This window comes from Pleurodeles waltl, chromosome 3_2, assembly GCF_031143425.1.
Source record: "Pleurodeles waltl isolate 20211129_DDA chromosome 3_2, aPleWal1.hap1.20221129, whole genome shotgun sequence".
NCBI lineage: Eukaryota > Metazoa > Chordata > Amphibia > Caudata > Salamandridae > Pleurodeles > Pleurodeles waltl.
In genome coordinates this window covers 121,630,229-121,655,176 of record NC_090441.1, presented here as the reverse complement: position 1 = coordinate 121,655,176, position 24,948 = coordinate 121,630,229, and the positions used below count along the sequence as shown (strand labels likewise).

The following is a 24,948-nucleotide window of genomic DNA, read 5'->3' as shown; positions in this document are numbered from 1 at the left end:
CCCTCCCCGCCCTGAGACCTAAAACCTTCCACACCCCTAAAAACTGAAGTACCCAGACCCCCCACCCTGAAAAACTTAACACCCCAAAACCTGGCCCCTGAGACCTAAAACCTTCCCCCACCCCTAAAAACTAAAATACCCCGAGTCCCCCACCCACCCTGAGGCCTAAAATATTCCCCGACCCTGAAAAACGTAACACACGCCAAAACTTGGCCCCAGACTCTCCCCTCCCTGAGATCTAAACCCTTCCCCACTCCTAAAAACTAAAGTACCCTGACCCCCCACCATCCCCGAGTTCTAAATCTGCCCCCCAATATTGCCCATTCCCCCCCCACCCTCAGAAATCCTCCCCCACTCTGCCCTAAAAACTACCATGGCCTCCCCCCACCATAATCCCTAAAACCGATCCCTTAAAAAAAATAAAAAAATAAAAACTGCCCCACAGCCCCTGACCCCACCCTGTCTTTAAAAATACCCTTCCATACCCCCAACCCGCCCCAGCCCCACTTACCCGTCCAAAACGTTCCTCTACCCGCTGTCTGTCTGAACCACGCATATGCACGGCGCCTAAACCACGCATTTGCATGGTTCCGGCACATGAGTGATTCTGGGCAAACGTGGTAGCGCTTGCATCGTTACAGTCTGCGTGGCTCCGGCCGCGTTGTACAGGCCGTTTCCCGTACGTGGGCAGAGTGATGGGTGTGGTGGAATTGTTGCTCCCACCATCTTGTATTTGCAGATGTGTTCAATGTGAATGAAGCTTGTGGTATAGACTATATCTAATCATGCTAACAGTAATGTGCTTGTTACTTTTTGTCTAAATATTAACAATAACATTAAAGAAATTTTTAACTCCGAAAAATATTTTTTCTTTTTACATATTTTTCTTATGTGTCCCTATATGTTGGTAGTCCCTGCCCTCTCTGATTTCTAAGGCACTGCCTTGCAGCACCTGTATGTTGCGTGACTTACCACAAGGCTTGGCTGGTGTAGATTCAACCCTGTTTGATCCATAGCTGTGTTTCTGTATTTTCATGTGCTTACATAAGCCACTCCTTATTTTTTCATTTAATACTCCCAATTAGTAGTAGATATTCCCCATTTTCCAATCATTTCCTCTTACACTGACCACATTGACACAAAACCTATACCCAGATGTGCAGTCTTCTCCACAGAAGTTGGAGAGAACTCCGCACATAAGAGGTAGGGCAGACGCAATCAGGGATCTCCATCCAGATGTAAGTGAATAGCATGTTTTAGTATGTAAAGTAGTACTAATGGGGCAGTACTTTACATACTCAAAAGTACTTTGATAATTGGACCTCATGCGGTTGGCAGGGGTTGATTTGTAAGAATCTGTTTCAACCCAACTTAAAATGTTATGCCTGACTCTGCCACTGTGGATGGTGCATAGGTTTCTCCCTTCCTATAGGCATTGTCTCTGATTTGTGTTATAGCTCAAGGGACATGCAATGACCAGCACAGGTCTAGACTATAGTAGAATGTTTTTGTTGTTGTTTAAAAAGCAGTTTTCCTTTTTTTCTTAGAGCTTTTAGATTCAGACCTAAATTATTAGTGTTCCCCAAACAATTTGTCAAACTGATACAGCAAAACATTTTTGTGGGCAAAGGGTCCCGATTCATGTTATTTTGGAGGGGTTACAGAGGGACATTTGGAAGGTCTGGAGTGGAGTCCCTCTGCAGCCTTGAATGATTAGTGTTTTCAGAAGAAGCCAGCAGTCGACGATGGCCGGTAAGGGACATATGGTGGATGTTATGTTGAGCTGAAAACTCTGCCTTTAATCACAGCAGTTTTCCCAAATGGGCCTTCCCACCAATGACCAAAGGTTCCTCCTAGGTGACGAGTGATATAAGGACAACCTACTGTGCTTTTCAATACAGACCATGTCACTTTGTTAAAGAGAGAAAACTAAGGGATTTTACCCTTAAGAACATGTCACTTTAGTTTTGTTTGTAGAGGAGTATGTGAAAAGGTGCAGTGGTACAGTAACATGTGCCTTTAAAATTCACACTGTGAGAGGCTGGGGTTATGGTCAGTGTTGCCATTAGGTTCTGCCAATTTATTACTCCAGGATTTTTTGCTTTGGATCACCCAGTTTTAAGGCCTTTATTGTGGATGAGTCTCCTTACCTGAGTCTCACTCCCAGTACTTTCATGGTAAATTGGACTGTGTGTGTGTCCCCCCCCCCCCAGTGTATTGCTTTTAAGATAAAGCCACTGCGGCGCAGCTAAGGTAAGGGACACTGGGCTGGTTACATGTGAACATGTGTGCACATGGGTTCAGACGCACGTGAGGATACAGTTGTGCGCAGCCTGGTAGCTGCACACAGGTAACCTGCCCTTTGGAGCTTTAAACTGTATATTCGACCTGCCAATATACACCTTTTGACAGTCCTAATCCTTCCTTTTAAATATTATTAAGTCACCTATATCTGGGCCTTACAGCCTATAAAGACAGGGTGCAGATATTTAAAACTAGAACATGTAGAAATTAATGTTGAACATGTCCTTACTTTGAAACGTCCACAAAAACTACTTTCATTGTAGCAAGACTGGCTGCTGTCATAGGGAATCATTGTGCTACATTGTTACATTTTTAAATGCCAAATTTGGATTGGTAGCAGCTAGAGGAATACATCTTACTCTCATTTGTATTGTAATTTAAAATCCTCTTTAATGGTAAGGTTAGATCTTAAATTATTATTTTAGAAATGCCACTTCTAGAAAGTTGGTGTTTTCCTGCCTAAAGTTTCAGGGGCCTTACTGGGAGTTTCCAGCTGCATGGGGCTGGTGATGGCTCCCCCACTGGGAAATGTGTATTGGAGCCAGACAGTGAACAAAAAAGACATGAGTGTACAGAGAGTTGCTCTTTCTGACAGGACAGCTGGGGAGGAGTTGTGCCCTGCCCTAATTACACTTCAGTGGCACTTTCCCCAGCACAAGGCCTGGCATCAGCCTTTTGTGTCACTAGCCAGGCTGGAGCCAAACCCAGGGAGAGGGTAGAAATGGCCAGAACCAGTTTTAGGGTTAGACAAACGTGTGCCCCCACACCCACAGGCAGGACTGGGCATAAAAGTGGCAGAACATGAAAGAGAGAAAGACCCTGGATGTGTGGTGGCAATACCATCTGGTGGCAATGACAACTGGAAGGATAAGCTCCCTGATGGAGGAGAGCTCTGTCTGCATCTGACTTCAGGACTAGTGCATCCCTCCAGGGCCAGCGATTCTGGCCCCCTTACACACCATTTGGGACCAGTTGGGGGAAGACTTGGGCTTCACTGCACTCCCTGATGCCCCGCAAGCCAGCTAGGAGGCCTCGGGTTCTTTGGAGGGTAAAGCCTAGGAGAATATTGGCACATGGAGTCAGTGAAACCAGCTACTCACAGACTGTGCAGGCGTGTCTCCTCCGCTAAGGCAGAGGAGCATCACCCCCGCCAACAGCAGCAGCTGCCAAACTTTTACAATAAAACGATAATAAACTGTGTTTATTATCGTTTTATTGTAAAAGGGGCAGGGCCACGGGCTGTGACGAGCATGGAGGGGGAGTGCACAGCACTCCCCCTCAGTGCGCATGTATGTTTGGCCGGCCATCTTGGGCCGGCCAAACACACATGCGCGCTAGCCTCTCTCCTACCCGGCACTGTGTTGCCGGGTTGAAGACAGCAGGCAGAGACTCGCACTCTGCCTTGGAGCGCCCTTGCTTCGCGCTCTGGCCAATCCGACGCTGCTGTCATGCTGCCAGCAGCATGACTGCAGTGTTCAGATTGGCCGCAGGGCAGGCTGGGAGCCTGTGTCTGCAGCTGCAGTGAGGGCAGAGGAGCGGTGCAGTGGTGGTGGCGGCGATTCAGGTAAGTGTTATTTTTATTTTTATTAATCCCCCGCCTCTTAAATGTGCCACAAGCTGCTCCTGAAACTGTGCCCTTTTAGAAGGCAAGAGGCCTTCTGAAAATATTTTAGGTGACTAGGGCTCACCACCAGGCTTGAAATGAGCCTGAGGTTAATGAAATCGGCCCAACAGGGTTCAAGTTATGCATCTTTGAAGATGGCTCATTTAAACATGCCAAACTTGAGCAATGGTGCATGTGGGGCCTTGCTCTTACACTCCGGAATTCCCCAGGAGTGCCAAGCTCCCATGGATTTATTGAACTGGCCAGCAAAGGGGCGTGTGTGAGCCCCACTTCCCAGACTCTTACAGGGCCTGGGGACCCCAGGCCCCCGATTATCAAAGCAAGGTCCCAAGATCTCATCCCTGAGACCAAGAAGGGCCAAAGAAGAGCCCAGACCGATGGGTGCTTCTGCACCTGTGCCCAAGTCTGGGGGGACATTCTGGTCTACAGAATTCCTCCCATCCGGACAGACTGCAGGTAGGAGGGAAAGAATGGCAGCTCCTACGCTACCACATCTCAGTGTCGGCGTGATGGGGAAGCGGCGGGGCAGCAGGGGAGTGGGTTCCCCTCGCTGCCCTCATGATGAACAAGGCTAGTGGTGTCCTGGGTAGGACAAGAGCACCCCTAAAAAAGAAGAAAATGTCACATGGCATGAGGTCACTCAGGTGAGTAGAGTGGTCGCAGGCACTAATAAAATATGCACGCGCTTGGCCTGGGAGCGCCCCATAATGCCCAACACTGACTTACATAATGTTCCTGTGTGTGCCCCAAACCAGGCAGGGATACCACTAACATTGTTATAATGCATTGTGAAGGGCTGCTGGAGATACAGTAGCCCCCAGGTATAACTGGCAGAAACTAGCCCTATGTCCCAAAATGCATGACCTGAGGGGACTTTTCTTCACTTTTTAAGCATTTCTAAGGTGGAAACATTTGTTCTACAGGCTATGAGTGGAGGAACCACTAGTGGCTGGCTCTATGGCTGTATTTTTATGTGATCTAAATGTGTAAAAGAAAGACCCAGTCACATGTTATAATGATTTTAATGCTATGTTGACAATATATTTTTGACTGTGCAGTGCTTTAGTGACAATAATGACTGTATTTAGACGGGGTTTACTGAGTTCAGTAATGGAATGGTGATTTTTAACATTAGAGTATTAGGTTTTTAATGTGGTGACCGCTTGAAAAAGTTAGTAATTTTGCTCTATATCACTGATGTAGGAATCTTTGACAAAACCAATAGGCCTGCTTTATTCAAAGTGATACCCTCCTAGATTTTGATATTATATTTAGTATAGTTCAGGATGAGGGGCACTGTGATCTTGGGTGTCAGGACCCATTAAGGATGAAATGTAATTTCAGAATGTCAACAAAATGATTTCTGCCTTCCTGATGAATATATTTTGAATGTGTAGTGTTTAATAGTGTGTGTAATAAATGTGTTTTTCCTTTTCCAAAGAAAAGGAACTGACTAGACAATCATTTATTGAGTGTTATTATTATGTGTCAGTGAAAAGCGATTACTAGCCAACACCAGCTCCTCTAAGTAGGCATTAGTCTGCTCTGCCTCGCTACCCTGTGAGAGTCAAGCCCTACAGTGAGGTCCTTGGTTCCCATTGAGGAGAACAGTGAATGCCTATTACTTGCGTAGGCCTCACATCCTGCACAACTAATAGCCCAATTTCCTAAAATCAGGCATCGTCTTGTTTGGCCTTTTACCTGCTGGTGACCACCGACACTACCAGAGAGTTTGCATGTATATCGTGCTGGTACTTCCCGTCTTACATGAAGGCTGAAGATTATGTCCATCTTCACATAGACACATATACATAAGTATGCCCCATATCAAGACTTGGAGCAGAGAGGGATATTTCGGATGCACACTACAGAAGGTGTAGGGTAAAGGTGATGTTCATTTGTGGACCATAAAGTGGACAGTGAAGAAAAGGCACGGGTCAAGCGATGGGCACTGAAGGGACACACGTGGAAGGCCGCAAGTGCATTTTAAGCTTTAGTATAGAGCACAAGTTCACTAGATGGTGACTGTTTGCAAGCAGACCTAGCCTGTGCAACCAACTAGCACAAAAAGAGAGAGAGTGCATAGAACACTAGTGAGTGCACTATATATTGGTGGGTTGAGAAGAGGCAGTCTCCACATTCCATACTTCCTAGTCCTATAAAGGAGTGAAAGGCATTTGTGCACACAGATATACAACTACAATATGGACACTTGAAAAGTTTGAGGACCTGGCTTTTCCAGAAGGACATTCTGTTAATAGATTCACAGAATTTTGCTTGGTCTCAATGCTCTTCTCTGTGTTTCCTCCATCTTAGGCCCTCCTTAATAATTAGACCTTTGTGTCTGATACCCGACCAGATATTGATTCACTGTGAGTAGTCTCATAGCATGTGAATGTGCATACCTGTCATTGTGCAGCCACATTCAATAGAACAGGCCTTTCTTCAGGCTCTGAGTCCAACATCAATAAAACCAGCTCCTGTTTCCATCATCCTGTCATCTTTCTCAAGGCAAATTTCTCTTTGAAGGCAAAGTTGGCGTGTACTTTTTTGGAAATGTTAAGGCAACCTCCACTTTTAGTGTTTCTAGCCAACCATGGTATTTTATCCCTCTATTGGCACAAGAGTGTTACTGCCCTAGCACAGGTTTTACAATCCTAGAACAAGCTTGCATTCGGACGTGTGTAGGGCTCTTTGCGTTCATGGTGTGAAAAATGCTAACATTTTTAGATATTGGCGCACACCCGATGCACCCACCGCAACGGAACTGCTTCTAAAACTGCTCAGGCTGCCAGTGAATGAACATGTCATAGACAGGGTGAAAGACCACGTAGCATTCTTAGAACAAGTCTGGGGACCTTTGTTAGAGCACCGATGCAAACCTGCGAAATCATGACATGTAGATATCAGCAACTCCTGCCACCATGCTGCTCCACTGCTGTCCTTCAAATGTGAGGCTCTGCACTCCTGTTATAATGGTACAAACACAGGATACTCTGGGGTATCACCTTGTGTTACTGTTCTATGATCCTGCACATTTATCACCGTGTTGTAATTCGAATAACTGAAGTATACGATCTTGTAATTAACTAGTCATTGTTGTTATACTGTTTATTACGTACTGGTTCTCATTTGCTCCCCTTACAAATGCAAAAATTATAAATAAAAGGAATACTTCAGGTCTTAGTTTTACAGATAAAACACCACCGACGCACATCAGAAAAATCAGGTTAAACCGATGTCCACGGCTCTTGCAAATGGCCGCAGTTTCACTGCTTTGTTACTTGAGCGAGCAAGGCACTGCAAGTGTGCGCAGACAGTCATTTCTGTTTTTTTGAAATCCTTTACATGTTTCTGACCTCTTCCTCCCCTTGAGTCTTTCCAACATATAGGTTCAGATGTCAGGACACCGCAGCATTCACTGGGGAGTTTTGTTCCACCTCTCCATGTTTAGTGATGACGTAGAAAATGAGCTCATCTTTCCAGACCTCGGTTCCCATATTTGCCAATAGTCTAAGACTTAATAAAAAAAGTTGACTGTTGTCACTCTTTATATGAATACGAGAATATTACGCGTATCCTTACATTTCGCGCATGAGCAGCAAAGGTAGCAAAAGTGATAGCTCTCTCCACATGCATAATATCAGTTGCTCAGCTTAACGGCTGTCAACATCCGGTTCATTCTTGATTGAATGCTTGTTAGCACCTTCTTCTGGTGTCAGGCACTGTGACTGACTGGTTTTTATAATCAGTAAATTGCAATAAAATGATGTCCGATCTAGATAGTAATCTCACACCAAGTAACTCTTTATCTTTAATTTATGAACCAGTCATATACAATGGGACAGAGGAAATGCCTTCACACTGGTAACGCTGGAAGCTACCAGTGAGGAGTTTTGGGATTCGTAAATGCCTTGATTTTATGAGAGCCAGTATGACGCTTGGCACCATCTAAATATCATTGTATTTACATTTGCTTGGGTCCATTTTCCACATACATCCTTAACAGGTGCAGATGTAAGGTAAGAGAAGTTGTCTCTGGGGAGATTATAATGTCAAGGGATTAAATTACAGATTGTAGATTCAGGAGTTCCAAGATCCTATTGCATCTGCTTCATCTTTTATGATTCTGGGAAATTGAATTCCAAACTTGGGTTGCCCTACTTTCCAATAGAAGGAGCTCTTACAGACAGGATGAAAACTCTTATGCGATATTGTAGGAAACTGGGTTACTGTTTGGGGTAGGGGAGTTGGAGTGATGCCCTACTCAAGCAGCAACCACAATTTCTGTCAGGGTGAAATCCCAAATTAGCCTGTGCTTAACCATCTGGTAGCTTGGTACAAAAACAGGCAAACTTAACTAAGAAGCAATGTGAGACGTACCTATGCAGCACTTCAAACAGCAAAATGTGAAAACAGAACTCAATGAAAATCCCACACCAACTTTGAAAAATAAAGTAAAATGTAATTTGTTATTTGGGGGCGTGGCCAAGATGGCAGAGAGAGCTGACGAGTAATTCCCTGCTCCGCCGAGGCTCGCCGGTGATCCTGCCTCCCATCGCTGCCGGAGCAGCGCACAAGTCCTGCAGAAATCCCTCGGAGCGGGCCCGGACGGGCTGCTCTCCTCAGATCACGGCTGGAGCTGGGTTTGGCAGCCGGGCGCTGAGGAGTGCATGGCCCACCAAAAACCCGGAAGCTGCACTGTCGTAGAGGCGGAGGCCCAGCGGCGGCGATTCTCAGAGGACCCCAGCCCGAGGGACAAGGCGCCAGGACGAGAAGTGGGCCAGTCCCCCTCAGTGGACGTCCTAAGTGGCCACCGGTGCTGGGGACGAGGCGAGGCCCAGGGGCTGCACAGCGCAGCTGGGGCTGCAGCCTAACAGGAGCAGCGAGAGGCATGGATGGCAGAGGATCGGAAGGGCTCCCTGGCAATTATCATTGAGGCGCCTTCTCCCTCCTGAAGTGGGCCCTGTGGAGTCTGAGCAGAACACTTGCCTTGGACTTCTGCTGGGGCATTGATGGCAGTAAAGTGGGGCCCAGCGGTGGCAAGTTCCTGGAGGCCCTGACCTGGTCAGGGATGGGGGGCAAGGAGACCGGGGTGGGCGCTTCCCTGCCATCCTGTGCGGTCGCAGGAGCTGTAGGCCTGAAAGTGGAGACTGGGGACCTGAGCGGTGGGGGGCCGGTGGATCCTCTTGGCGGTCACTACATGGGTGCATCCCCTCCCTCCCCGCCGGGTGGGCTTTGGGGGACCTGGAGAGGTGTGTTTGGAGACCTGCCATGGGGGGGCCGTGGAGAAGTGGTGCAAGCAACCCCGGCTCCCAGTAGCTCTGCAGGCATTCGAACTGGGGTTGTGGGGCCCCAGTGGCGGGCAGAGTTGGGAGGAAGCGGCAACACATGGTGCCCAGCTGATGTGAGGGGACAGCTGGGTTGCCTGGGCCGCAACGGAAGCAAAGTGAGATGAAACGGTGCACCCTGGGTTGAGAAGGTTGCGACCTCGTGGTGTGCCCCTGTATCGGGGGACCTGGACTTCGACTCAGAGGAGCAGCGAAACTTGGTGGAGGTCTGGCGGTTGTAGGGGGGTGTTTTCCCCACCCTGTGCTAGCTGGGTCCCCCTTCTCAGAATCCAGGGGGTGAAAGTCACTGGGGTTGCAGGGCTTTTTCTTGACTTGAGTGGCCCTGGCCATGGTGGTTCTGATCTATGGACTGACCGGTTTGACTGGACTCTCCTGCTTGGCATAGGTTTAGGGTGGCGAACCGCATGCCCAGAGAAGAGGCAACCTATATAGCGTCAATTGGTGGTCGTTACTGTTGGGTCGGCGTAAAGTAGATCGGAGCCCCCTCTGGTCCTGCCATCCGCAACTATGGTAAAGCCAAACAAGAAAAGAGACACTGGAATGGGCTGCCCTGGTCAGCTTCTGCGGGCTGGCACATTGTTACTACCTGATGACATTCCTCCTGGCTCGGAGGGCCCGGCACTACGAGACATCCTGAAGGTGATAACAGCGTCACGAGAAGCACTAGAAACAAAAATTGACTCTCTGGGAGCTGAGTTCAGACTGCTCAAGGATGACCATCGCTGATTGGCCGAAAGGGTCACAGTAGTAGAGAGAGAGATCGCGGAGGTCCTGGCCAGTATATCTGAGGCCCAACTAAAGATATCTATGATGGAGGACAAAGTCCGCTCGCTTGAACAGCAGGCAGAAGATGCAGAAAATCATTCCAGGGGGAACAATATCCGTATAGTGGGAATGCCTGAGAACTCAGAGGGATGTGACATGATTGCCTTCTTGGAGACCTGGATAAAAGAGGATCTGGGACCAACTGACCTTTCACCGTTTTTTGTCCTAGAGCGTGCCCATAGGGTCCCCCCTCACCCGCGTGTCCTGGTTTGCCGCCGCGAGTGGTCATCGCAAGGTTACTACACTACGAATATAGGGACACTATCCTGGCTCAAGCCAAAAAAAAGGGGGACATAACAATGGGCAATAGCAAGATTATGGTGTTCCCTGATTATTCCAAGGAAGTTCAGAGCCGGCAAAATATTTTCCTGGCAGTAAAGCGAAAGCTCCGGCAAATGGGAGTTTCCTATTCTATGCCATATCTGTCACAGCTTTGGGTTGTGTCGCAGGGCACCACTCTCTTTTTTAAGACGCCTTATGCAATGTGGGCATGGATAGAGGCGCAGCCCACTAGGCCCCCCCCCGAAAGAACCCAGGACCCTCAGAAGCGGCAATCGAAACAACCAAGACGTAAGAAAAGAATGTTTCCGGGGGTACCCCCATCCATCGGGGAGGCTAGGCGGGACCGGCAGCGGGACCGGCGGCGGGCCCTCAAGGATGTTGCGGCTTTTCGGCAGAGGGCGCCAGTCAGCCCCGCCTCGATTGCAAGATGATCCAGATGACCTAGGAATGGACAAAGGTTCTGCCTCAAGCATTGCCACGGTTGAGTCAGACCACTCGGGCCCCTCAGACTCTGAACCGGAACTCCGCACAGCAGATGACTTAATTTGAGGATGTCTCACACTGGGGCTTGGGGGTTCTTGTTGCTGAATGTCTTGGGGGCCAGGAGCGGGCAGAAAATGGCAATCGGCTTTCTGCACATGATATTATAATTGTCAGTTGCATCTAAGGGCTTGAACTGTCCTGGCCAATATAGCTGGACCTTACACTCTGGGGCCTGCCTCTCCCATGCAGATGACTATGTAGCTCCTTGGTTCACAAAGCGGGCCACACTGGTCCATTTGTCCTCATCCACTGCTCAACTTTGGGGGTGGAAGACACCGCGAACACATGTCTGTTACTTTGGTTTGGACGGGGAGGGTTTGCCAACCGGTCCTGGGGAGGGGGAGTTGGGTTGTTTTGTTGCCATTTTGATTGATTGGGGATTGTGTTGTGTGAGTAGATGTCAATGGTTTTCGACAGCCTGGAATGGAACTATCTGTCTGAGGTAATTATGCGTTTCAGGCTGGGAAACGGGTTCTTACACTGGGTCCAATTGCTCTACGCATCTTCTGGCGCAAACACATTTCACCAAGCTATGTTATAGAGCGCGGCACCTGCAAAGGGTGCCCTCTTTCCCCGTTACTGTTTGCTCTTACGATGGAACCCATTGCAGTCCAAGCCCGCCAGGGCTGTGATTATCAGGGCCCCAGGGTGATGACTGAATGTCAATATATTGCTCTTTACGCTGATGATCTCCTGTTTTTTCTTCGTGATAGTAACAACGACCTACGAGGAGCCCAGAAGTTGCTGGAAATATTTGGAGATATGTCGGGCCTGAGGGTTAACTGGACGAAAACCAGTCTGTTCCCGGCTTGCCGGGGCACCCCTCCTCCTTTGGAGTTGGGCACCTTACTCTGGGAGCCAAATTGCATAACATACCTGGGGGCGAGAATTTACCATGCCTCCTCAGACGTGCTAGAGGGCAACATTAGGCGAGCGCTTAACTCCCTGAAACAAAGTATGGACTTTTGGAGCACTCTCCCTCTATCAGTGATGGGGAGGGTAGCGCTGTTAAAAATGGTTGTCCTACCCCGACTCCGCTATTATTTCTCGACGCTGCCCATTAAAATTCCTCGTGTTCTCTTTAGGGAATTAGATTCTCTGACTATATCCATTATTTGGGGATCAGGTCGCAAGCAAGTGGCGCTTTCCACGTTGCAGCAACCCACAGCTCTGGGAGGCCTGGCAATGCCAAATTTTGAAGTTTACTACATAGCAGCTCAGTTACAATACTTCACGCAATGGGTGAGGAATCACCAGAGACCGGAAAAAGTTGGCCTCCAGTTGCTCCAACTCCTTCTGGGGATGAGAGATCCGTGACAATATGCAATGATGGAACATGGGGTGGTGGTGTGCTGCTGGTGTAGATGCCTGCTGAAAACCAGAACTAAACGCCCATACTTTCTAGATCTCCCACTTGATTATTTAATGATTCTCCTACACGGAAACAACTGGCAAGGACTCTACTGACTCAAAGAGGCTGGTATAAACACAGTAGGGGACCTGTTCAGGGATGGCATGTTACTCCCATACCACAAATTGCAAGCAGAATTAGATTTACACCCTCATCACTTCCTGTTGCATGGGGCATTAGTAGCTACAATAAGACAACACTTAGGGGTGGGCTGGAAAGAACCACCCACACACAATGGATGTGCATACATTGCAACAGCAGCAGACACGTTGAAAGCAGTAACCTGCCTGTACCGTAGGATAAACATGGGCTCCCTTCAGCCCCTAACAAACATACGCCTGAAATGGGAAACTGATATAGGCAAAGCATTTTCTGATGATAGATGGGCCACGGTAATAGATAAAATACCTAAAATATCACGCAATACCAGGTTCAAATTAATTAATTTTTACATCTTACACAGAGCCTATTTAACCCCTCACAGGTTGAATGGAATGCTTAGCTTGACCGAGATTAGATGCCCAAAATGTGACCTGGTGGGGGCAGATTTCTTTCATATTGTTTAGAACTGCCCTCTACTCATCAACTTCTGGCAGGAGGTGGTGGACTCCCTCTCAAAGCTAGCCGAAAGGGATGTACATAGTGACCCCGCATAGTGCCTGTTAAGTGATTTTCCCCACACTTCGAAAACAAAAATATCCAGGAAATTCATGGATCCGGGCTTTATCCTGGCCAAACAGGAGATTACCCGCAATTGGAAATCACCTTGGGCCCCCAGGTGCTCACATGGCAGAGGGAACTATTGAGATGGGCAGATTATGAAGGGGAAACTTTAGCCCTGGAAGCCCGCCAGATTGGTCAACCATCCGACAGAGCTATGGACGATCTTAGTGGAAGAAATCAGACAGGCAATCTCTCCTTCTACAAACTCCCCGATCTGTTTCACACTGGGATGGGTCGAGACGAAATGCCACCAGAGATTAGCCATCCTAAGGTTTGACACAGGCTGTGCGACATTGCTTCTTGGATGGACGGGCTGGAAAATGGAAGGCATGTTACTGATCCACACTGCGCACGGGGAAGGGATATGCGTTGAGGTGGGGGGGACTGGGGAATGCTGGGTTTACCAGGGGTGGTCTGTTGGATCAAATTCTGTATCTTGTAAATGTTATTCGATTACTGTGAATGGTATACCCTCATAGTTCACCAGTGTCTTCTTTCTACAAAGTAATAATTTGTTTGAAAAAAATGTAATATGTTATTTAAGACACAAATCCAATCTGTAGAACCAGCGATATGCAACTTTAAAGGTTTAGGTAAAAATAGTGCTCAGAAGCACAAAGTGCCAACTGTGAGTATCTGGTCGTGCCAGACCGGGACAAAGTCACAAGTACCAGCTGTCTGCAATGAAGCCTCTACAGGGATCAAGTTAGGCCAGCTGTACAAAGTACCTTAAATACTGGGGCGAGAGCTGCACTTCATCAAGGACTTCAGATCCTGGGACATGGATTCTCAGGGAAGTCACAAGAATAATTTGTTTTATTGTGTTAGTTATTTGCATATTTGTGAGTGCAGCTGTTGCTCACAAAGTGGGGACCCTGGAACTGTAAGGATGGGATAGAGTAGCAAGAATTTTAAGATACAACAAAAAGCCAAGTTTTCAGTTTCTTTTTGAAGAGACAAAGGGGGTCATTACGAGCTTGGCGGGCAAGCGGTAACCGCCGTGCGGCCGCCAATGCGGGCGCACTCCCGCGGTGCCCATTACAACATCCCCGCTGGGCCGGCGGGCGCAAACCTAGTTTACGCCCGCCGGCCCAGCGGGGATGAGGCCGCAACATAGGAGCCAGCTCCTAATGGAGCTGGCAGTGTTGCGGCCGTGCGACGGGTGCAGTAGCACCCGTCATGCTTTTCACTGTCTGCTGTGCAGACAGTGAAAAGCTGCCCGGGGCCCTGTTAGGGGGCCCCTGCACTGCCCATGCCAGTGCAGGGGCCCCGGCATGGGCAGTGCAGGGGCCCCTAGGTGCCCCAGGACACCCCTTACCGCCAGCCTCTTCCTGGCGGTGCAAACCGCCAGAAACAGGCTGGCGGTAGGGGGGTCATAATCCCCAGGGCAGCGCTGCCCTGGCGGATTATCACCGCCGGGGCTAAAACGGCGGGAAACCGCCGGCCCCGGCGGTGCGACCGCAGCGCTACCGCCGCGGTCGTAATATGGCTCCTCGTACCGCCAGCCTGTTGGCGGTACGGATGCCACATTAACTCTGGCGGTCTCTGACCGCCAGGGTGCGTAATGACCCCCAAAGTGTTTTTTTATGTTTGGGGGGAGCATTCCAAGCTATAGCTGCCAAATGGTAGAAAGCATGTCCAACTGAGTGGCTGCAATGTATGCGAGGGATGGCCAAGAGGTTGAGTGAAGATGGCTGCAACCTCATGGAGGCTGGTGATAGATGAATTTTTCGGAGAAATAAGAGGGTTAGTGTTATGAAGGGCTCTAATGATCAAGAACAAAAATATAAAGATGGGGTGTTTGGCTGTAGGGAACCTGTGAAGTTCCATGAGATGGGAGGAAACGAACGTACATGATGGAAGGCGTAGGAGGGCACGAGATGCAGAATTTGGTGAATTAGTTATTCCTGATGGTGGGACATGCTTTCCTGGGAATTAACACAACATTGATTCCAGGACAGTGATTCCCTGGAGAGGCACAGGATTCCTGCTGTTGGGATATACTTCTCCAGGGAAGAACTTTACTCATTCTTTTGACTGTATAAGTGACTCTAGAAGAGTCTTTCATCCTCATAGCTGCATTTGGTTTTACCATCTTCCAATGTTACTGTGTCAAGAACAGCACAAAGTTTTCACTGCTAATGTGCAGGACAATCTTCATTCACAGGCTCAGTAATACAGCCATGTTTCCTATGGAAACTTAGGCCTATTTTGGTACCTAATCACAATTATGAAATGACGTTTCACACTGAACTTTTGTAACAACGTCTTTTGGTCTAGCCAAGTTGTGATATCTAGAAAAGTCCTGTTTTCCTTGCTGGATCTTCCTGTAGCCCTGAGTTTTAGAAACAATGTTGGTTAAGGGCCAACACATTTATTTTTAACACAACAGGCACATGCATTTTGAGCAGTGAGCACCTCCAGCTAACTTTAACGCTGGGCGTATGTTTTGCTGTGTGATATATTACGCTGAGTATTCTAGCCAGACCTCGCTTCCCCCTCGAGCCACATCAGACATCGTGTTTTTGGCTGTGACTGTTGCATTGCACAGTTCCCAGGAGTCTGTGGAGAACAACAGATAGTTTGCTGGTTAGAGAAAGGAGTGGCGTTGCCAAATGCTGTCTCTCATGCACTGGGATGTTTTGCCAGTTACCTACCTGTGCCTTGTGTGGGAAGCTCTGACTCCCATTGCACTGATATCTGGAGAGATTGCTGTATATTTGTGTTAGAAGAGCTAGCACCTTGCCCCTTACCCCCTCGAGTAGGGTTGCCACCTTTACAGGCATGACCTGTATTTAAATGTCCCACCCCGTACAAAAATGAGGAAAATCATTTAAAGCCAGTATTTTTCCCCATATCATTACATCCTTAAAACAGCAAATATAAGAACAAAGCACTTTAAGATGTGTTCTAGAGTAGCCTTAATGTTCCCTGACCGATAATTAAAGTAAACGAAGATAAGATTTTATAAAAAGTTAAGTATCACATCCGGGCCTTTGGAGAATCCTAAAACTTAAACAAATGGCCGGTATGTTTTTTTTCTGGGAAAGGTGGCAAGTCTGTCGGTGAGAGATGAGTATTAGAAGCCCCGGTTTGCCAAGTTTTGCTTATGGAACCCGGTAGCGTGACATCGGTGAGGGGCTGATGGACAGGGAGCAGACGGCCTTCTCCCAGAGAGGTGGCAGCTGCTGGTCTGCGCTCGTGGGCTGTGTAATGTGCTTACATGATAGATGACAGCGCGAGGTGTAGAGTGATGTGAAAAGGGACCGGAAGTGCTCAATGCAAGCAAGCCTGCCTGAGGCTCTGGGTAGTCCCATTAAGCAGCCCTGTGTTGAAAACGAGGCCCGACTCACACAATGAAGGGGGATGCCGCAGTACCCTGCTAGACTGTGTATTGTATTGTAATAGTATTTATATAGCGCTTACTACCCCTGACGAGGCTTCGAAGCGCTTTTCGATGAGTAGCACGCTACTCTGGAACCCAACAAGAATTAGTGATGGATTAGTATCGGGAAATATGAGTACAGTTTTAGTATTATTATGAGTTAATTTGAGCCGCGGATATGAGAGTTTGTTAGTTAGATTGACTGGAGTAATGGAGGGGTGGAGGAGGAAAGAAATCCAGAAGTGTTAAATGGGAGTATATCCCTCATTTACTCAACCCAAAGGCTTGGGATGAGTAAAGGGGGATGGAGGAGGGAAGAGTGTGGAAGGGTTAGGGAGAGCATAGTAGCAGGGTGAGATAAATGCAGGAGAATTTAGTAGGCTTGTGTGGGAGGTCATGGTAGTAGAGTGAGGTTTGGTGAGTTAGATGTGGAAGCGGAGGGAAGAGCTTAGGCAGAGTTATTTAGGAGATGAAAGTAGTAGAAAGGATTTTGGATGAGTCAGAGTGGGAATGGAGGATAGTTTGATAGAGACATGACAGATGATGGGTAGATAAGTGTGATAAGATGAGAGCAGGGATTCATAGATATCTAGTATAACAACCCAGCCAGGAGCCATGCAATGACCCACGAACATGCCAAGCACAGAAACAACATATACACATACATATAAATATATATACATACACACATACATACACACTTGAATACACACACATATATGTACACACACACTACATTATTAGAACCATGGGTAAATATATAGAAGGTATAAGGTGTAAGTACCTAGGGTTCCCACTACAAACCAGGCCAGCCTCCTACAACAGTACCTTCCGTTCGGTTCACAAAAGGCTACCAAGAACACAGTTTTAGACAGAAGTTTAGTGATCTTAGTTTAGAGTTTATGGAGTGCTTAAATATAAACTCCTGGCAAAATATTTCAAAATTATAGCACATGGTGTGGGGGAGCAAATTTAGACATGCATACAGTTTACAGGACGGATGAGTAGAAGTGTGCAGATTTTATTGGCAGTTCTCACATTTACCAGAGGCTCAGGAGACTGGAAAGCCTGATCAAATACCTCATACTAGATTATCAGTATTCCCCTTAGAATTTTTATGTGGCTACCCATTCAAATTGTCAGCTTCAGCTTCTTGTAAGACTTGTGTAGACCAGAGTGACCTCAATCAGTTTAGTGCCAACATTTGCCCTAGTCATTCATTCATATATATTGCAGTTTTCTAGCATACAGACAAGACTTAAATTGGGGGGGGGGGACGTGGGTCAAATAGCTTTACACAGAATGTAATTACAAGTGAGAACCAACACATCAAAACGTTGGACTATTTTTTTTATAAGGCCATTTCCATGGCTCTATATAGACTTATCACAGGTGAGTGCGATACAGAAGTAACTGATATTTTGATCCTCTTTAGAAGGTTTTGAAGAAATTCTTTAGGCACACACTCAGGCAAGGGTTGTCAAAGTGTTCTTTTCATTTGGAAGGCTGTAGCTCAGTAAGGAGGATACAATATGTTCAGTTTACCCAAGGCTAACATATAGGCTCATAATGCACTGGGAGAAATATTTAGTCACACTGGCTGGTGTGAAAATGTAAGAGGTGGAATGTGTCTGTAGCACACTAACCCCAAAACAGTGCTTCTAGGGGCTGTTCCCAGCTCTTGTATTACGGCTCTAGAGCGACATGAGTCTGTCTCACCTGCAACTCACATAGAGCCAATGTTTGTCACATGATATCGGCACCCTTCACACGGCCACACGGTGACAGTGCTGTAAATGGGAAGGAACGGTCCTATACTGAGCACCCGCCCTTCTATAATGTGGAAAGGAGAGCACTTGCACTTCTCAGCCCTGCTACAATACATTTATTGGGCACTTCTCAGTGTCAAATTGGTACTTTAAAGAGTGAGTACATGCACGTATAAATGTCCTTTTAAAGAACTGCCAGGTTAAGAGTTGATTCACACAGTGGCAGAGAAAACACCTGGAAATCATTGCAGAGAATGGGTTTCCAGTTGTTTTGGGTGGATCTGAACAGCAGAGGTGCATTGAGGGGGGGGGGGGTAATGGAGGGAGCAGAAGAGGAGTAAACCAAATGTGACCCAATCCTCCTCCAAGACACCGGCCCCTCCTTAAACAGTGAAATAAGTTGGCAGGTCTGATATGTTGTGTTTTTAAAAGCAATTTATGAAAGTGAATCCACCCAGTTGTGGTAGGGGTTTATCTTGTTACCTTGGCTGATAATGATCTCCCTCCCTTTAACAAATATCTGTGCCTAGTGGTTCCACGGAGAGAGAGGTCTGCACAGTGGTACTAACCACCCATCTTGAGATCCAACGACTAACCCTGAGCTCTTAGTGGAGAACAGCCGAGCCTTGTACACCTTTTAACACGCGGGGTTGGGGGGAATTGGCAACTTCTGCTACTCACCTAAGCTCAATGGGAGAAGGGAAATCCCTGCTACTGGCTTCAACTCATAGGAGAGAACGGCACCTCGTTACTCCCACCCGGACTTGTAAGGGAGAAGCAGAGCGTGGTACTCGCTTCGACACATATGGGTGAAGGACAGCCATACTCACCTCCGCTCCAAAGAGGAGCACCATAATCCCCGCTTTGAGAAGCTGTAACGGCAAACTATAGGACATGCCTGTTAGGTAAAAGCATCAGTCCGCGGTACTCCCTCAGCTGTTAGCTGGGTACGGTTGCCCATAGCACTCACCTCATCTTAATGGAGAAAATGCTGAATCGTATCATTCCCCTCTGTTCATACACAGAGCTTGAAGAAGTGCTGTGTAAACATCATACTGTTTGAGAAAGAAAGCCAGTGAAGAGCTCCCAGGGCCAGGAAAACCAGCTTCCAACTTCCAAAGCCCCATATCAAGCAGTCTCACACATTCTGTACCACCCACAGCTATACTCACCATAGAACAACAAGCCGGCTGAAGACAGGCCTGAGGCATAACTGAGGCCCGCATCCCTTGCCATGCAGAAAGCCTTCTGCAAACCTGTGCCCGGACCAAGGCTTTTGACCATTTGTGAGGTCCCCAAGCTTCATGAAGTTTTAGATGCCACCAACAGTGTAATTTTCTTCATTGGCCCAGTATTGAAAGAAGGGTAGACTCATAATTTTCTTTGGAATTGCTTTCTGGACATGCAGTGTTGGAAAAGTCCTACTATTGTTGCCTGTAGCATCTAGGTAGAATCTAAGCTTACTCCTATATTTGGGACTTTTTTTGTCTCCAATAATGATTTCCCCATTAAATGGTGGTTTACAGATCTGTGAAGGATGATTTGTCATTGTAGTCAGACAGGTTTCTATGTTCTTGGCATGGACCTTCAAGAGGAAGCAGATGTGGCCTTGAAGAGAACCGGCCTGGAAACAGACTACTGCTAAAGTTGTGAGTTGTTCCTATATTATTGCAGCCGTTTGGCAGGTCTCCAAGTGGCAGAGAAGAGGACTCAGAGAAAGAATGAACAGACCTGGAGACCCCTCAGGGGCTACACATGTCTGTCCTGCGGTGGTGATAAAAACGTATCACACTTGCTTCATATGCTCTATCAGTCAGGAGCATACAAACATGATGGTTGGAATGCTAGAGTTAATCTCAGCCACTGGTAATTACTGGAGGCCGCATCCCAGTCCATTCACAGCTGCCAAGTTTTCAGATTTCTACAGTGTGATATGTCTATGTTTTCAGTGTGCTTATGTGTGACATTTTAATTCCATATGCGTGACACTTTGATACTTAATAGCACAGAGCAGTTATGTCGAAGAAATAAAATATCAGAAATTATGAATTTTGAGTAATGCAATAGTTGAGAAGTAGCCCTATAAAAGGCAGAATTCCATGACATCCTGGCTGAAAAGCAAGGGCAGACTGATGATGTCAGTCAACCAAAATATGAGAGCAGCCAGCCATGTCCTTGGTTTGCCACTTCCTTATCTACACCATTATTCATGGAAAAGTACAGAAATATAAATGGAAAGTACGGCAATGTATTGGTTTGCTTTTGTAAATCCAAGGACTTGCAAACCTCAATTTATTATTAGCAAAACCACTGCAATATCACACCTTAAAATTGCTATTGTAGCAATCCAAAATAACAGTTCGCGGAGTGCTCAATTTTGTTAAAACACTGCTCCAGACTAGGTCAAACATTTCATAATGACTTAACAGGACGATTAATAAGGAACAGCACTCATTTGCTCAGGTCATATGGTTGGAATGCAGAATAGGCTTTGCCAGGATTTTACCTTGTGCCTTTGAGAATTGATTTGAATTGCACTTTTATAAAGCGTGCTGTCACTCACAGAGGAGCATCCTCCCGCTAAGTGAAAGAAGTCACTGCCTTCAAAGGGATAACCACCACCGGATCGTTTATTGGGGGGTGGGGATTGTAAATTCTTGTTGAATAGCTTGTATTTTTTCTATGAAAAATGAAGAAATTCAATTACATAGCATTTGAGAGGGCGGAATATCCCTAACCAATGCTTTCGGTTGGGAGAATGATTTGGAAATCTTAAAGATGACTTTCTGATCATTTCAGGCTTCCTCAATCTGAGTGAGAAAGTACATTTTTTTAGCAGCCTTAATCTGACTACGATAGGTTTTTAGGGACATTTGTAAATGAAGCAAGTCCTCCGAATTATAGGCCTTCCACCATTTTTGTTCAAATTGCTTACAATGCCGGTATTGTTCAGCTAAAACCTGAGTAAACCATGGCGCTGATGGCTGAGATTTACATTTCTTCTTCTTTATCAGTGTTACAGAGGCTAATTGATAAATTGTATTAGTGATCCAATTATTAAAAGATAAAACGCCTGCCACCATATTACTCACCAAGGTAAGACCGAAGGTAGATAGGCATGTCGGGAGATTCCGGTCAGTTAACAATTTGCCCCAGCTATGCATAGTGGAAGAACCCATGATTGACTTGGTCGAAAGAGGGCTACCTCGTTCCATCCAAACTCTAAAAGGAAGCAGTATGTGGTCAGACCAAGTCTGCCTAAATGGAGCTTCAACTGTCAGATTGGGATTATTGGAAAAAACACCATCCAGAATGTGACCAGCGGTATGCATGGTGAAAGTAACAAGTTGATTGAGTCCAACAATGCTTAAAAGTCAAGAAAATTGACTACCAAGGTTGATTCTGCACAGTAAGTGGAGGTTAAACTCCCCCATAAATGTGAAATGAGCATATCACAGTAGAAGGGGAGCTAATACTTCTCCTAAGTAGGCTATAAACGTAGAGCCTGGGGGGGTGATAAATGAACCCTATTTTGAAAGATTGGGAATGGCCAATCTTGAAACAAATCAAAACTTTCTGTGCCTTTCAATGGATCTAGGCCAAGCGTTTCACAATGAAAGGCGTCTGAAAAGATTATGGCCAGGCCCCTCCACACTTCCCTCGTCTATCCTGCCTGGTGATGGTGTAACCAGGGGTTCCAGCAAATGCAATATCAGGACTGCACCACTCTTTCAACCAAGTTTCAGTAATAAAAAGGAAATCTAACTCAAGATCTTTAATAAAGTCATGGATTTCTTGAGCGAGTTCGCACGTAGATCGGGCATTAATAAGGCCACCTACTAGTACACAATCATCATAGGCTTGCATCCTGGCAGAGGGTAGTTCTGGGGGAACCCCAAACATACATTTACATTTAAAACAGGAAAAGGGACCTTCAGTACTCGAAGGAGATACAGTAAAACTACAATCCAGATAACTTCATTAAAAGATTTTAAGAAGTCCGATGACAACGATTTACCTGATTGAAAACAGACAGAATGACTGGCACAGGTTGTGATCCGGTTGCGGACAGGCGCGGACGGGCTTGCCTTTGGCGTACCTTCGGTGTACCAGCGGGGCACCCGCTGTGAGCTCGCTGCTACTACTCTTCAAATACTTTTCCCTCCAAAAAGACTAGAGCGGCCTTTTCCCAAAATGGCGGATCTCAATCGAACTCCACTCTACCAGGTAGTGGAGTCTAATGCAAAGTGCAATGTGCTAAAAAATACAGTTCAGTTAGTTCACTCAGTAAATTCCCTCAGTTTTTACTGCAAGTACAATCATATTAATGACCCCTCAATTTCAGCTTTTAAAAAGATAACCAGTAAACACACACAATAAAAAAAGCAATTTTGTGAGTTTCAGTGCGATTAATGTGCGGCTATCCGCTGAGCGCCCACGGCATCTGCCCCTTCAAATGCTTTTCCCTCCAAAAAGACCAGAGCGGCCGATTCCCAAAATGGCAGCTCTTACTGGAACGCCGACCTAATGGGAAGAGGAGTCTAGTGTAAGATGCAATGCACTAAAAATACAGGATTTACTCGGTTTTTACCGCAAGTACATTCATAAAAATGCCCCTACAATTTTAAAAAGAAGATCAGTAAAAGCACTCAATTAAAAAAGCAATTTTGTGAGTTTCAGCGCAATTAATGTGCGTGTGCCCTTGAGAATACGGACAGTTCTTTGCAGCAAGTGCTCAAACTACAGAGCTACCTTAGTAGGTTGTCATGGCATTGAAACGCAAACATACTACAACCACCAGAAAGTTCACACAGGTGACCAGAATTAAGCAAGTCACTCTGAAACATAGACTCGGGTATTGAGACAAGAGCTTCCAGACAAGGACCACCATCTGATGAGAGATACACAGCAATTCTGTTCTCCAAGAAAACAATCCTACAGCGCAGCATACTTTCGATGAGCAATGTACACTTTGGCATTCTCATATCAACAAAATGATGCGTTTTCATATATGAAAATATTTTTATATTGAATTTGTGGATGCCCGATCTAAATGGACTACAGAAAGCCTTTGTAATCCTAGCAAAGTAATGGGGGGTTTTGTTACATTTTACCTTGCTATGAGGGCCATAGGCCTCTTTTCAGGGCCACAGTTTTTCAGTTGCTTAGCTGAACGCATCCTTTGTCAAAATATAGTGCCCATCAGCCTCTGCTTGCTTACTAGACTGATGAGGACTGTGAGATGGCAATCTGATTGCTTCAAGCATGGAAACATATATGTTCATGGTACTTCCCATGCAGTGTGAGCTTTGTCAAATCTTAGTTTACCGCCGATCAGCCCAGTGGAAAACTCGTAATGGGTCCAGTGGGGAGACCGCCAGCTCCGCAACGGTCTCCACACTAAGGGCCTGATTCTGAGTTTGGCAGTCAGAAAACCCGACCGCGAAACTCGGAATCAGGTCCTTAGTCCTAGACTCACTCAAAGATGAAGACTCTGGGTATCGTTTGGTACTCTGCCCCCTGAGGAAAATATCTTTGAAATTCACAATAATGCTTCTCCTATCAGGCGCCTCTGTGGTGCGTGGCCAAGGGGTTTGGTGGGCATCCTGTGGTTTTGAGGGAGAGGTGATTATCACTCTGCTCTCCTTGCAGTTCGTTTCCTATAAGTCGGGTGATTCACTCTGAGGTACTTGAAAAAGTGGCCACCAGCACAATTAATAAAACAAACATTATAGTGCAACAAAAGAGGAGGGCACCAGCCAGGCCTACAAGGTATTGTTGTAGTCTGCAACTGTCTCATACAAGAACCAGAGCTGGCCCCACTGGTCGGCTTTATTTGCTCAGCTAATTAGAACACAGACAATTGGCATGCATTTGAATGAGAATCTTAATGCCATGTGAAAATATGGAGACATTGTCTAAATGTGTTAGACTAACATGTGATGTGTGTGGTGGCACAGCTGATTATTTTGCACACCATGCTACCTCAGTTTGGACCCAACTATATGTAAATCAGTCTTGGCCCTGTTCTAATAGGAACAGTCCAGCCTGAACTGCTGTGCTTGAAATAATCTCCAGCAATATGAGGAATTACACAATAACTTCTGCAGTCAAGTTCACACACGGCAGACAACTTAAGTATATACAAATGGGTATATATAATAATTAGTACCACCGTCCTAAAAGTTGTGAAACCAAATCACGAGAAATCAAAATGATGGAAACACTCTTAAATGATGCCCCATTTTAAGCAAAGAAAACACCAGAGTAGAATAATACTTTTAGAGAGTTTCCCAGTCAAATAGAGTCACTTTATACTGTCTTTACATAAACCCTACAAAAATATCCCCATAAATGTCATATCATTGGAAGGCACACAGTTCAAGATGACACTCCCATCTGAATCAGATAGGTGTCTGCGTCCACATGCACTTCGTCCTGCGGCCATCTTACTATTTAAAGCTGAGCGGCAATGAGTATGCGTTGCTACAATGGCCTACGTCACATCAATGTGAAGAACTGTGAAGTAAAACTGGGTCACCTTTGGTTTAATCATCCATAATCGTATCTATAACAAATAGGTAATCTAGTGTGTCATGGTTCCAGGACGCTTTAAACCTTAAAGAAGGACTAGAATAGAACAATTGTCCATTACACAAATGGTTTGAGAAAACCTAGTCGTTAAGACTATCAAGCTTGAGATAAATTCGGGAGAAGAACATTTTGAGTTT

The 24,948-nt window shown here is 46.3% G+C and overlaps 1 protein-coding gene across 2 annotated transcripts in view; it reads left to right on the top strand.

Annotated features, from left to right (window-relative positions):
- Positions 1-24,948, top strand: part of COL26A1 (collagen type XXVI alpha 1 chain) — a 622,272-nt gene that overhangs the window by 393,440 nt on the left and 203,884 nt on the right. The window lies entirely within an intron of this gene.